The 13,843-nt window shown below is 39.6% G+C and overlaps 1 protein-coding gene across 12 annotated transcripts in view; it reads left to right on the plus strand.

Annotated features, from left to right (window-relative positions):
- Window positions 1–13,843, plus strand: part of INPP4A (inositol polyphosphate-4-phosphatase type I A) — a 118,581-nt gene that overhangs the window by 18,393 nt on the left and 86,345 nt on the right. The window lies entirely within an intron of this gene.

Below are 13,843 nucleotides of genomic sequence, written 5' to 3' on the forward strand. Positions count from 1 at the left end.
ACTTTTGTAGGTAACAGAAGATAGGATGAAAAGATGTAATATTTTTCTGAGGTTTGGGGAGGGGTTTTTCCTTTAAAAAAAAAGGATTTCAAGTTCTGTTCTGTAGCAGGAGCATAAATAGGTTGCAGTGTGCAAATGGAGTTCATGATAAGTACACAGAGAATGAAGACTACACAAACCCATCGTCTCTGCTTATGATACCTGCCAGGACTCCAGCTGAGGGAGTCTTTGTTCTTGGCACTTCTTGGTGTCATTAAAAACTGCAAAAGCCAGACATTAAATTGGTCAGAACAGACCTTTTACATTCTGGCTATTTCCCTCCCTTTATGGTCTGACTTGTCTCTTCCTCTGACATCAGTGGGTGTTGGATCAAACCTTTCCTTCTGTGGAAATCATCCCGACTGGAGGTACATTATAGAATTGCAGAAGGAAAGAAACATCTGTTCATTTTTGTAGCAGGAGAAGTAGGACAAGCTGACATGAGGAAAGGTAAGAAGCAATATACAGAAAACAGAAATGCTACTAGAACTAATAGCTCTTTAGTTTTAGATGAAAAAAGTAATTCCTTTTAAATGAGTGTTGTCATGTTCTGGTTCATCAACAAAACGTGAAAGGTTTAGCTCTTGCAGGTGGGAGTTCAGGTGGCTGCCTGTTGCTTCTTTGAGGAACAGAAAAGCACAGCTTTAACTTTGTTGTTTTCTTTCTACTTTGCAAACCTTTGGAAGTGAGAAATGATTAGGTAATGCAATTAAACATAGTTTAAGCAAGGTTAGGGGTTTTCTAGGTAACTGTTTGAAATGAGCTGAAACAGGATGTTCTTGCTTGCATCAGCACTACTGTTTTTGTAGAGGCTTTTGTAAGAGCTCTCGTGTTTGTTTGGGCTTCAGCCCAGTTGTCTGCACGCTGAGAGATGTGAGCCTGCTGTTGGAAGTAGGATGGGAGTGAAGGGCTGGCTCAGATTGTTTTTTCTGCAGGTTTTGCTCGTATAACCAACACCATTCTGGCTTGAACTGACTTGCTGGGGCCTCTACAGGTAGGCATGGTAGAAAGTCTTGTAGCACAGAGGTGAAAAATTATATGACCTATTAGTGGCATGAATTCATTCTGTTGAAGAGTTATGGGGATAACAAGTGTGAGCCAGAGGCAGGATGAGGTCTAAAACACCAATAGATTTCATTTTGGACTTGGGGATTGCTATTTGAAAGCAGCAGATGTAGTCAGAGGAACCTGAGGTATCTGCAAAGTTAAATACTTTTGTTTTCTTAGTGCTTTTAACTTGTGTCACTGGAATACTTAAAGTGGTTTTCTGTTTTAAGCATGAAACAAGGAAACAGTTACTAAGAAGGATTTCTCAAGTAGTTTACATTTTAGAGTAGAGGTTCTCCAGTTTTGCTGTCACTTTTGCTTATACCTGTCAAAAAACCCCAGAAAAGTGGATCACAGATGTGTTAGGTTTTGCTAGTCTCTCCTTTGGATGTGCCTTATCTCCTCACAGATTCCCTGACTTTTTTTTATTCATTGCCAGATGGATTACTTCAGCCTTACACAAAGTGAAGCAATTCAGAGTTACATATAGTTATTGATCAGTGCTTTTTAGCAGTTTTAGTTCTAAAGAGGACAGGTTTGCACAAGACATCTGAGACACTCATGACTGATAATGTATGTTGGCTTTCTGCTCTTCCTGTGCTCAGAGGCACAAAACTCACGCCTTGGGAAACTGACTTCTTCCTGTTTGTCACCCAATCCTACATATTGAAAACAGCTTGAAGCCGAGCCGTGGTGTTTCTTGTGCTGAGTAAGTTGTACTGGCATTGGTGAAGTTACTTGCAGAACAGGAAGTTATTTGACTGGAGTCAGTGTTTTAAATAAGTTCTGTTAAAGAAATTACCTATAACCATAGGGAAAACTACTTTGTCTTTGAGCATTTTTTTAAAAACAAACTGAAAGGAGTTACTAGAGGGAGAAGGGGAGGTGGCTTTGCTGCTTTGCTTCTGGATGTGTAGCTGCAGAGGCATAGGGCAGGCATAATTGAGTAGAGAGCACCTGCAATGTAGCATGGACAGAAGAGGGCTTTGACTTTTTAGAGGGAAGTCTCACATTGGTGCTGTTCTTTTGAGAGAAAAGCACTGTCTTTATGGAGGGAACCAGCTTACTTTTTTTGTGTTTTGTGCCAACATGCATCCTTCCTTTTGCTGCTTGAACCTGGCCTAAATATTTCTGCAGTGTTCCAGTCCAAGTGACTGTGACTGGGTGCAGCTACCTTGCTGCCAGTGGTCAAAACTCACTGCTCAAGCTAGGTGTAAACATTGATGGTGGAGGTCCTTGTAATAGCGCTCTTGCACTTGAAATTTTGTGGTTCAGGTCTTCAAAATTCCCTCTGCTAAATCACAGAAGAGTAAAGATTAATTTTACTTAATTTTAGGAGTCAGATCTGAGACTTTGACCTAGTCTTGCAATGTTAGGAATTGGGCATTTGGGGAAAACATTGAATATCACACAGTTTATAACTCTGATATACTATGTATGTCCATAGGTGCTTTAAAACGTCTGACTCTGCCCCAGCCTTGGGGCAACATAATGACAGAGGGTATATCTTGTCTACGTAATGCTTCTCGCAGTACTTTCATCCTGAGATGTTTTTCTGCCTTAATTTTCTTTGCAAACATGCCTTTCCTTGGTTTGATCTTCAGTCTCTCTGTGCAGCATTGAGCCAGATGTGGATGAGTATGTGCAGTAAGATGGGTAGGCCTGTACCTCTGTACTGTCCTTTTGAAGTATTTGCTGAATGTATCCTAAAGAGATTCAAGTTTGATTGTCTATGTAGCTTCGTGTTCTAAGTGACATTTTTTGAGAAATATATTAAAGGCTTTCTCATAAATACAAGAGTTACTTCTTTGGCACAAATTTTACATTGCTTAAAAGAATACCAGGAAAAATCTGTTCTGCTTTAACTTTTTAAAGTTACACCTGTCTATAGGGATACTTTTCAAGCAGATACCTTGCTCTGAATGATTTTGTAGCAGCACTGTTTTAATAATTTGAAGGGTGACAAAGCAGACAGACTTGACAAAATAGAGCAAAATGACTAAAAAAACTGGCTGACTAATTTTGTGTTTTCACCTGCAAAGAAAGGTAAGTGCTTGATTATGGTGTATGTGTGCATAAGTGTTGACATTACCTTTAATTAGTCCCAAGTGTACAAGTCTCATCCTTTAGTACCCATGATGATTGTATAGTGCAAAAATAGATTATATTTTGTTTGTTCGTACAGGCAACAGGATAAAAAATATCTAGGAGATGGAATTTTTTTTGGTATATTTAACTGTGTAATCTCTGTCTAAAATAAGACCTACCAGTCTAATTACTTACCTAAAAAATGATTTTGTCTTTTTTTCTTCTTTTTCTTTCTTATTAGAGTTGTTAGCTTTCAGGCTTGAGAGACTGAGGGAAGAGAAAAAGGACTAACAGTAATTTCCTGAATTGCCTCATTTTTGTGCTTGCAGATGTTAGTAGGAGCACTCTAGGACTTGGTAACAGTTTAGAGATTAGCTTGGAGACATGCTGCTCTGCACCAGCTGCTCTTAGTGCTTTTCCAAATTGAATGCTAAGGATGCTATCCAGTGGCTCATGTCTTGCTGGGATTAATTTTAGGCTATTTTGAAAAACTAGGGCTGGTCTGCTTTGGTACACAAATTGGGATATGTTGAGTGTTGTGTGAGCTAAAGACAGTTTTTCATTCTGTTGGTGCTGATATTCTCCACAGTGCTGCATTTAAGCCAGATTTGTCCTGTATTTCAGCTGGTAATGTCTTTAGTTTTTAGAAACCAGGCTGAGACTGGAGTACCATAGTACTGCTCCCTATTTATCTACCTTTTTCACACCTGCCTTCGTCAGTGTTCTTTGTACTTAGAGAAAACTGAGGAGTAGCAGATTTTGGAGGAAAAAGGATGAGCAGCCCCCAAAACTTCCAAGATGTAAAAAAGCAATCCTGTTAGTTATCCTTTCCTCCTGTATTTGACGTCCAGCTCTTCAAGAAGACCCTGTACTAAGTAGCTGCTCAAAGTACAAAAACTAGTGTGTGGACTCAAAGAGGACAATAAAAAGTAACTGCTTCAGGTGGCTGTGTTATAAATTTCAGGTTGTTGATAACAGAGTATCATAAACTTGCAGTATCATTTTTCCTTTTTCTATGTGGCTTCTGCAGTATTAGAGGCCACACCTGCCATGGTGCCTTTCCAGGCCTGAAGCCCATGCAGTAGAATATCCTGTGGAGGCTCTGCACAGCAGTTCTTCTGGAGGTACTGATATTTTTATTCTTGTTGGCTTTTTTCTCGGTGCCACATAATTCTGAAAAATGGCACCGGTGCCAATCGGCAAAGCGTCACTTGGAGAAAGCTGTACTGGCAATAAAGGAGTATTTCTGTCACGAGCCAAAAGACCAGGAGTTTCAGGGATGGGTGGTCCAAAACAGCATCCAAGCTCAGCCTGTCATGTGTTTTGTGTAACTGTGCTCCAGCATGGTCAGAAATCCTGGAGGATTTGCATAGCTCCATATTGCAGCTTCAGGAGCCAAACCTTTGAGGACTGCTTAATGTCCAGCCAGGAGTTTCTGATTGAAGCACTGGAAACTTGCATGGTATTGCTTTCCCTTTATTCAGTATTATTGCCTTTATTGTAGTAAAGAGGCTAAGCAGACCTTAAATACTTAATGTGAAGTAGCACTTGCTTTGATGTAAGAATTTGTTGCCTCATGGTAAATGGTTAGTCCCTTGAACAAGGAAGGAAGTGACTTTTGAAGCCTCTGACTAAAAAGAGCTTTGTTGGTAGTGTCTCACTTGGGTTCCTGACAGTCAGACTCAAACTTTCAGGGAATGATATGTTCATCAGAAAATGCCGTTGGACCTTTTTCCAGACTGAAACCTATAGAGATCTTCATGGCTCTTCAGACAGCTGTGTCAGTGGAAAAGGCCTTGCTACTGTCAAGAAACATAGTTAACTACAGCAAAGTTTTATGCACAGCCTTAAAACTCTTCTGCCTAAATTCAAAACGAGAGACTCAGCTGGAAAAGTTTGGGTCTTTTTCCCCAGAGAATTAGCAAACATTGTTTTTGTTGCCAAATAATACTTCTGTGAAACTTCCTAATGATCTCTTCCCGGGTCCTTTTGTCTCCTGTTTCTCCCTTTACTGTCACAGCTTTCCCAGGCATCTCTTTCCTTTTGTTCTGAGCAGCCTGTCAATCAGTCAGCTCACTCTTGCCCGGGGAAACGTATGCCTGTCTCTGCCTGAATTCCTCCTGTCCTGAATCCACCTCTTTGCATCTTTCTCCATCAGCGTTAACTGTGCTGTTTTTCCTGCCCTGCCGCACTTTCCCCTAAGATGACTTGCTGTACACTTTTGCCATCGCGTCTCCATTTCCTCTTCTCTAAACCGGATTGCCCCATTAGTGAGCCACCACAGTGCTATTAAGTTCTCTCCTTTCAAGACCATATGCTAAGAACTGCTCTCAGGTTGGTGTTTTAACTGAAACTTGTATCCTGTTGATGGTAACATTGATCTTTGCCTTACTGAGAGTTTTAATTCCCCAGCTAGGACATTTCCTAGGTTTCTTATATTATCTTGTAAAAAATGTCATCAGAGATTCTTCCCATCTATGTTCTATTTTGAGCTCTGCTTCTGCTGGATGGCTGTTTGACTTAAGCCACTGCAGCATTTCTGTGTATCTTCTGTGGAATTTTTTATTTGTTGTTAGGCCTGATTGGGGCATATTAGCACCAGCAGACTTCATTGCCTCTGTGGTTTTACAGGGAAGCAATTGCCTTTATAGAGGTGATTCCTGATAGAATCTAAGTCAGCAACATATCTCCTGCTTAGCTTAGGTGCTCTGAATTGCACTCTTCCCATCTTCTTGCTGAGAAAGTAGAGAATACAGTGTATTTCCTGACTCTCCTGGACATTCTTGTTAATGTAGTCTATTCATCCTCCACTTTGCATGCAAGAGGTAGCGTGAATTGTAGTAATTTTCAACCTATTAAAACGGTAAGAGGCATTGCAGAATTTTAAGTCATGACTTTTTTAGCTCCCGTTCTTAAATATTCCTTTATTGCTGGTTAGCAGGCTGCATCTGTAGGAGGAATAAATAGATTTGCTTCTTTAATGAAGTACTTTAAGTTCCCACTTTTTATTTTCCTTTTTTTTTTTCCTTAATGGGACATTTGTCAATGAAAAACTTAACCCTACCTATTTCATCTTTTTAGTACCTAAATTACAGGAGCTTGCACATTGGAATAATAGACCTGGAAAGGCTTCTCTTAAAAGCAAACAAACTAAAAGATCAGAAGTAAGATACCAAAAATATGTTGCTTTCCTGTGTGGAATTATTTTCTATGTGAGTAAAAAATTATTATTTCCTTTTCCCTCTCTTATAGGTGCTGATTGCTACCAGTTTCATGCAAAGTTTGTTACTGTCTGTAAAAGGGCTCATGTCTTAGTTATATTTTTAAACCTGCATCAGTTGTTTTTTGGGAGGAAGGGCTTGGGGGGAAAGAGCAGGTAGAAGAAATATGCCCCCTTTTTGTGCAAGAAAAAGGCTTGTGTTGTCTACCTATTATATTCTATAAAAATAAATTTTAAGCTTATTTATATAAAGATGACAAAGCGTCAAGTCCTTTTGCAATAGTGTTTAGGCAGTATTTGTGTGGTTTTAGCCTATTATAGGAATTCCTAAAAAAAGCAGGTTATTTAGAAACTCTGCCCAAAACAGGTGCTGCTTAAATCTTACCCTATTTTGGACCCACTTCATAAAAAAAGACACCCATACTTTTGAAACTGGTTTAATGTGAGGATAGCTTTTACTTGTCTTTAATTTTAATGTTTCTGTTTCCTTTTTCATCTTAACTACAGCTGTAATGCTGAATTACTGTCTGTGTATTTTAAGAGTCCTTCTACAGTTATGGGTGTGGATTACGTCGTTTCCATGCTCTGTGGTGTTCTTCTTTGCTCAGCTTGCTGTCTCTGTTCACTATTCATATAATCAGCAAATATTAATGTACTGTAGCCTATTTTGGAAGGCCTTGAATGGAGGATTACTAGAGTTGTTTTTCCCAAGAAAAATTAACAGAGAATTAATGCTATTTTGAAATATATAGCAATTGATGAAGTATTTTTATACTACCTATCTTTATGGCTCTTGCTGACTTGTACTGGTGGTTTTGTGTTTATAGCCAGGTCTTTCCTGTAAGTCTTCTTTATCTCTAAAATGATTTGATGAGTTTTTGAAATCCTCAACTTGCAAAAGTGAATGTAGTTTGGACTGCACCTTTCTAGGAATGTGACTATCATTTGTTAAATAGTCCTTTGAAGAGTTCTGCATTGGCTAGAGTCAACCTCACAAGATTTGGATGGGAGATAAATGGATATCTTCCTTCCAAAACTAAGCTTTATCCCAGAATTACTTAATAATACCCTAAAGAAAGCTTGTACAATATTAAGTTCACTAATTAGAGCTTAAGATTCAGTTCCCAAGACTCTTTGCATAATGTCAGGCAAGTAATGAGTAAAATCATTACCAGCTAAATGAGGTGGGCCCTAGAAGCTTGTGCCTCTGAGCCTCAGACTCAATTTGCTTCGTTCTGTCATTTGAAAAGAAAACCAAAACAACAAAATATAGCCATCCAGGCCCACAACTTCCCCCCCAGAAAAACCCAAAACGAGGTGGGGAAGGAAAACCCACCTTCCTTTGGTCTGGGTTAAAAGCTCTGAGGTAATCAAGAGAACAGGTAATGAGGATAATGTGACCTCACCTCCAGGTGCATTCTTTTTCTCTACCCTCGCTTTCTTTCAGATGCAAAATGCCTGCCAACAGACCTGTCCTTTTCACCAAACTAATCTCTGTGTGAAGGAAGCCCTGGTTCTGTGGCCCAGCCAGGCTGGAAAGGACAGCTGCAGCCCCCAGGGGTGCAGAGTGGCAGGACCTGTGGGCTGTGACCAGTGTGACCATCATCAGGCAGGTTCAGGAGCAGCCATCAATTCCTAACAGCTGAAGTACATCACAGAATTAGAAGAAGGTGGAAGTGGGAGAGAGCAGGTTGATAAAATATACTCGTTTTCTTGTCTTTGTAATATAAAAGACGATGCTAGTAATCTTACCAATTTAGATTGGTGCAGTTTAAACAAGAGGTTGTGTGTTAACATAAAATTCAAGGACTCAGAGTCTTTTCCCTAAACACTGTATGATGCAAACATCTGTAATCAGATGGTCTCACCCCAGTCATCCGAAGCCATCCCATGCCAGAGGCCTTTTACTCTACTAGAAGGTGCAAATAATCTAAACATACAGCAATATATTAATGCATGCTTATGGATTATACATAAACAAGTGAAACTCATTGAAGAGAAAAACAGAAACCCATCACAGCACCTGCTCTTCCAAGAGATACATGGAAAAAGATGTCATAACTGGTGGGTCTCTTTGGGGTCTGTATTTTTATGTACCTGCCAGAAAAGAAAATGGTTTCTTTAATAAGGAGATTCTGAATCTATTCTTTATTTTAATCATTATTACTTGCCTTCTTTTACCATCTCTGTAGGCTTCCTGGTTGGAGTTAACTGTTCTTAGAATAAGATATATAGCCTTTGACATAAAGATTTTTTGAAATCCCATTAGAAACACCACAGTGCTACTTTTAGTGAACTTTTTCTGTGACCTAATTTTAGGAAAAATCCCAGATGATCTCAAGTCAATTAAGTTCTGAATGTCAAAATTTAGATTAATCATGAAAGAAACACTTCCATATCAACACTTTTAATAAGCTTTTCCACCTTGGGCTCCCACTGGATGCACAATTCAATGTGTACAGTACCTTAATCTTTGAGTGGTCCCATGGATTATTGGGTGGAACTAATCTGGAGAATAATTTGCAGTGCACCACAAATACATAATGACTTAAAAGTTGTGAGCTTGCAGATAACTTTATGATTGGATTGTTTTCTAATGTATTTTGAAAGAAGAAATAAAGAATTTTGAGAGAGATGAAGAATTGTTTAACTCCATGGCCTTTCATTTTATTAGATTTCTACTGATAACTTACATTTGGGGACCCTCTTAGCATTTTGTGAAATGCTGCACTGTACTGAGAGCAGGACTTTTTTTTTTTTTTTTTCCACGATGGAGGCAAAGAATGCCAAAAGTAGGAATAAGAGAATGAGGCCTGTAAACATGTCTAGATAAGCAGTTACTTTTCATGGCCTTACTAATTAGGAACCTATTGAAAGATGACTTCCCTGCTGAAAATAGGGACTGGTTAACTTGCAAGGGACTACAGATGAGTTGGGAAGACAGGACAAAGCATTAGAAATCTGTTGTGCAACCACAGAACTCTCTCATTACAGCTGCTCTTTCTTTGTGGAAATGAGTAAATTTTATAAGAAATGCTGCAGGAATAGTCATCAAAAATGTCCAACTTTGCATTCAGTCTTAGAGGGTTTTGATTTGGTTTGCCCAGTGCAGCAGATGGTACTGGGAAAACAGTAAGTCTTTGCATCCACTTTCTCCAGCATTGACAATTGTTCTTTCTGAGGCATTTGAAGAACCTACCAGTCATAGGTCACCAGCATGAGACCTGCAAGTCATGCATTGTGAAGACAACAGGAAAAACTTCGGTTTGAACATGTATAGAGTATATTGAATGAGCAAAATGAGTGGATTTAGAGAATATCCATGAGAGTATAGAATTTTGTTTGACAATATGAAGAACCATGATGTATAAGTCAGACATGCTTGCCTCAAAATGAGTTTATGCCTGGGTTTGTTTGGGTGTCTCTTTTCTTAGGATTCACAGGATTCAATTGAAGTGATTGTATGAGTGCAGAAAATGGACATGCTGCTTTGTAACAGAGTTACGAAGGTAGTTGTGCATTGTATAGAAAAACAAAGATTGTTTGGAATAAGAAATTTGTGTCTATATAGATAGAACAAATTTTAATGTTCTTGCAAGCCTGGGGAGACTGGGTATGTTCTGACATGCTTCCTCTGTTATCCAAACTGAACTCTCTGGCATATATGTCAGATTTGAGATTACAGATTCTTCTGCACTTGCCCTGTATTGGGATTTTTTTAGGAAAAAGCAGAGTTCTGAATATAAGGGGAATCAGAGCGGGCACACAAATGGTAAATGGTGCATTGCTTGATTATCAGGTTTAATGTGTCATTAGGGTCTTGCTGACCTTTTCTGTCAATGCAAAACATGGGCAGATGTTAGCATTAGAGAGAAAAAGAGAGCAGAAGTGGATAGATGTGAGCAGGCCGGCTGCCAAAAGATCAGCTGACACTGCTGACATCAAGTGCAATCTGGAGAGTCCTTCTTACCCAAGCAAGCCTTTGCTATGTATCGTTGTCTATATATGCAGTGTCTGTAAACCAGTCTCTCATCTGGTCAGTACATCTTTCTTGCTATGAGATATATTGTCCTTGTCTTGTTTACCTCATTTATCTTAGTCTCTGCAGGTTGTTGTTTCATTTACTGAGAACAGACAATAAAGAGGAAATGGGCATTTAGGTTGTCTTTTGCATTTTCACTGGATTTGCAGAACTTCTTCCCTCCGAGATCTGCATGCAGTGTGTTACTGACAGCTTGTCACTTCGTTGTCTCTTCCCAGTGCAGTCTGTGTAGCTCTGGATTGTTAGGGAGTAATAAAAAATACATTTTACGTGGGTCATAGCTGTAGCAGTAACTTGAGGAGGTGGTCTCAGTGAAGAGATGTACTTTGTGTGGTGGAAATGGTTTCCCACAGCCTCTTGTGGGTTGCTTTGCTAACTGCTTTTTAGAGAGGACTGCAAGATGCTACAGAGTGGTGCATGATGTAGTGAAGGTAAAAAGTTCAACTGCTACAATGTGTCCTGTTACTTATCTTCAGAAACTTTGAGATAACTGTGGTAAGTGCACCATCCTCTCCCCTCCCCCCATACCCAATCACTAAAGATCTGCTTTCATGTGTGGCTTCCTCTGTTCATTGTCTGTGCACGGTAAAGATTCTGGTTCTGACACTTTTCCCAGCAGGAGTCTTAATTTTCCTGAGAAGCAAACAGTGCTTTTGTCACGGCATATCAAAATACCCAAGAAAGGTAATTAGATGGAAGAAAGGGACCTGCTAGTGAGATGCACCAACAGAGATGTCTGACAGTCCAGTGAGCAAGACACTGAGATCTAGTTCCTGCAATTTGCTTTGCTGTGGACGTGTGTCAAGTCAGTTAGCTGTGTTTGTAAGATAATGCAAAAAATATTTATCTTCTCGACTTTTTGCCTGTTTTGCCTATTTATATTTTCAAAATACATGCTCCTTTTGCAGTGAATGTCTTCTATTCTGTGTGTGCATAGTGCTCACTTCCATGTGCAGCTGTTCACTGGTACTTTGGAAAGTATTGTAATGCCCATATCAATGGTAAAGGGAGTATGAGCCTGTTCAGGAAATTAGCTCTGCTTTTCATCTTTAAAATGTGTGTCAGTGCTTCTCAAAAATTAGTATCTCTGAACTCCTACCTTCACACAGGGGTCAGAAAAACAAGATTATAAAATATTAGGATGCAGCAGAGTGTGTAGCTGTTGGAAAGATGACTGGAAAGCTAGGAGGTGAGGGTGGACGAAGGCACTGTGGATATTGGCAGTTGTCCTCAATCTGCTTCTGTTGCTGTACTGCATCAGGAGCCAGGTCTGTCCTTGAAGAAAATGAATGCTTTTTAAAAATGTTTTCCATTCCCTCCCCACCCCCTTTCCCAGACAGTATAACCTAAGAAGAATAAGGCTCAGAAATAGGAGTAGAGATTCGTGTTCTCAGTAAGGACAAACTTGAGCTTTCATGAGAAAGCAGGTTAATAAGAAATTTGACAATCTGGAATAGGCTGTGGGAAACCATTTCCACCATTGCTGGCTTAAGGATGACTTTTAAAAAAACTGCAAACAAATTCCTAGAGACAGGGAGGTGAGGAGGAGGAACAAGATTCTTGAGCCTAGTAGCATGTTGAATAGGTACTATAGAAAAGCCTTTGCTTGCTTGTTACCTAAAAGTGAAAAGGGAAAAAATATTGTCTGTAGACCTTAAAGAATATATAATACTCTACACTGCCTCTTAATGCAGAATCTCTTGCAGCAGTGTTTAGTTCAGCAAGCTGTCCTAAATTTTTGGTTAAGATTTCATCCACATCTGTGTACATTTACTTCTGCTGGGTTAAGAAGCTTCAGGTTTTCCCACTTTTCAACCCGTTTCTACTGCAGAAGATCCAGCACAAAAGACTGATCAATTAAACAACAGGAAACTGCTGCCTATAGCAGCTAAATCACATCTGATTTGTAGATGAAGTCTTTTGCAGCTCAGGCAAGTATATGCATTTTACACAGTGGGTGCTTGCTCTTGGTGTGATTTCTCTCTTTGAGGCCTTTAACAGCTCTTTTCTTTGAGTCAGCTTTGATCCAAATCTATGCTCTCAGCTGGACAACAGCACAAAATTGAATGTAGATATACAATTGCATGCCATATATTTTAAAGCAGGCAAACAGAAAACCACAACTCCCCACCTCCCAAAAGCAAGCAAACAACCATCCTCCAAATCCCCAGACATGAGAAGTATCATTCAGTTTTGTCTTCTTCCCTGGCTGTGTTATAGATGCCATTTGGACCATGTTAGTTTTCCTGATTAAAATCTCAGGGGTCTGGGTTTGGTTTTTTGTTGCTGCTGTTGTGCTTTTTGGTTTTTTTCTTTTCCCTGATATGTCATGGTTCTTAGCATTCAGGCATTTAAAACGTGAAAATGAAGCCTTGGAATCTTGACAGGAGCAAAGATTCACTGTCATCAGTAAATTGGGGGAAAGGATGGGATTCAGCATGAGATTTTCCAAGTGATAGAATACTACTGGTTTTAGGGGAAAGAGTTCAATTCAGTGTATCTTTATAGATATCAGCTATTCTTTATCCCCCTTGTTTATGCTGTCTTCATGACCCATGTTTCAAGGATTGCTTTATTCAGCTTGGTTCCTTCTCATCTCTTGATCCCTGCCAAGGCAGTGTTCTTGGCTGCTTTGAGATACATAGAGCAATCATTTGCTATCAGTAGTACAAAGTTTGTTGAGCAGTTTTAACAATGAGATACAGTACTGAAGAGTGCTGCACATACTTGGATTGAATGGGCAAGGGTACCTTTCATTTGACTGGGCTTTGAAAAAGAAGGAATTCTTTAAAATGCCTCAACACACAGACCCATGAAAGTCATGCTTTGATATTAGCCTTTCCGTGAGAAATCTCAACACGAATCTGTTTATCTGGGTGTTAGCCAACTGGACATTTGCTAAGCTTGAGGAAAGATGTTCAGCTGTAAATGCTTTGACATAAACCAAGTGTTTTTTCCCCAAACTATCTGGGATGTTTGTATGAGTGGCTGTTAAGCAGGTCTACGCATTTTAATAGCATTCCTTCAGCCAGCAGCTTCTTTTGACAATACTTGCTTGATTCATCCCACCATAATTTGTTTCCATGTGCTTAACCTGATGGCTCAGTAATAGTTGGATTCATCTGCCTCTTTTGAAGGTTGGATCTGTTAAATACTGCAACTGCTTACTATAATGTACCTTTCAGAAATAAGTGGGATCAGTACGGCATTGCATATCAAAAGTGTCCAACATTAAGTGCCTGACTTTGGCTTCATGATGCCTGTTCTTCCTTTTTTGTCACGGGGAGTCTGGCAGGCCTGGGAAATAAATACATGATCAGAATGCTCCTTTGACTAGGTTATCAGTGCCTAGTGAGATGGATAGCTGTGGGGGAGGCTGCCAGATCAACTCAACCCTAAACCCAGAT

Source organism: Aphelocoma coerulescens, chromosome 1, assembly GCF_041296385.1.
Source record: "Aphelocoma coerulescens isolate FSJ_1873_10779 chromosome 1, UR_Acoe_1.0, whole genome shotgun sequence".
Taxonomy (NCBI): Eukaryota; Metazoa; Chordata; class Aves; order Passeriformes; family Corvidae; genus Aphelocoma; species Aphelocoma coerulescens.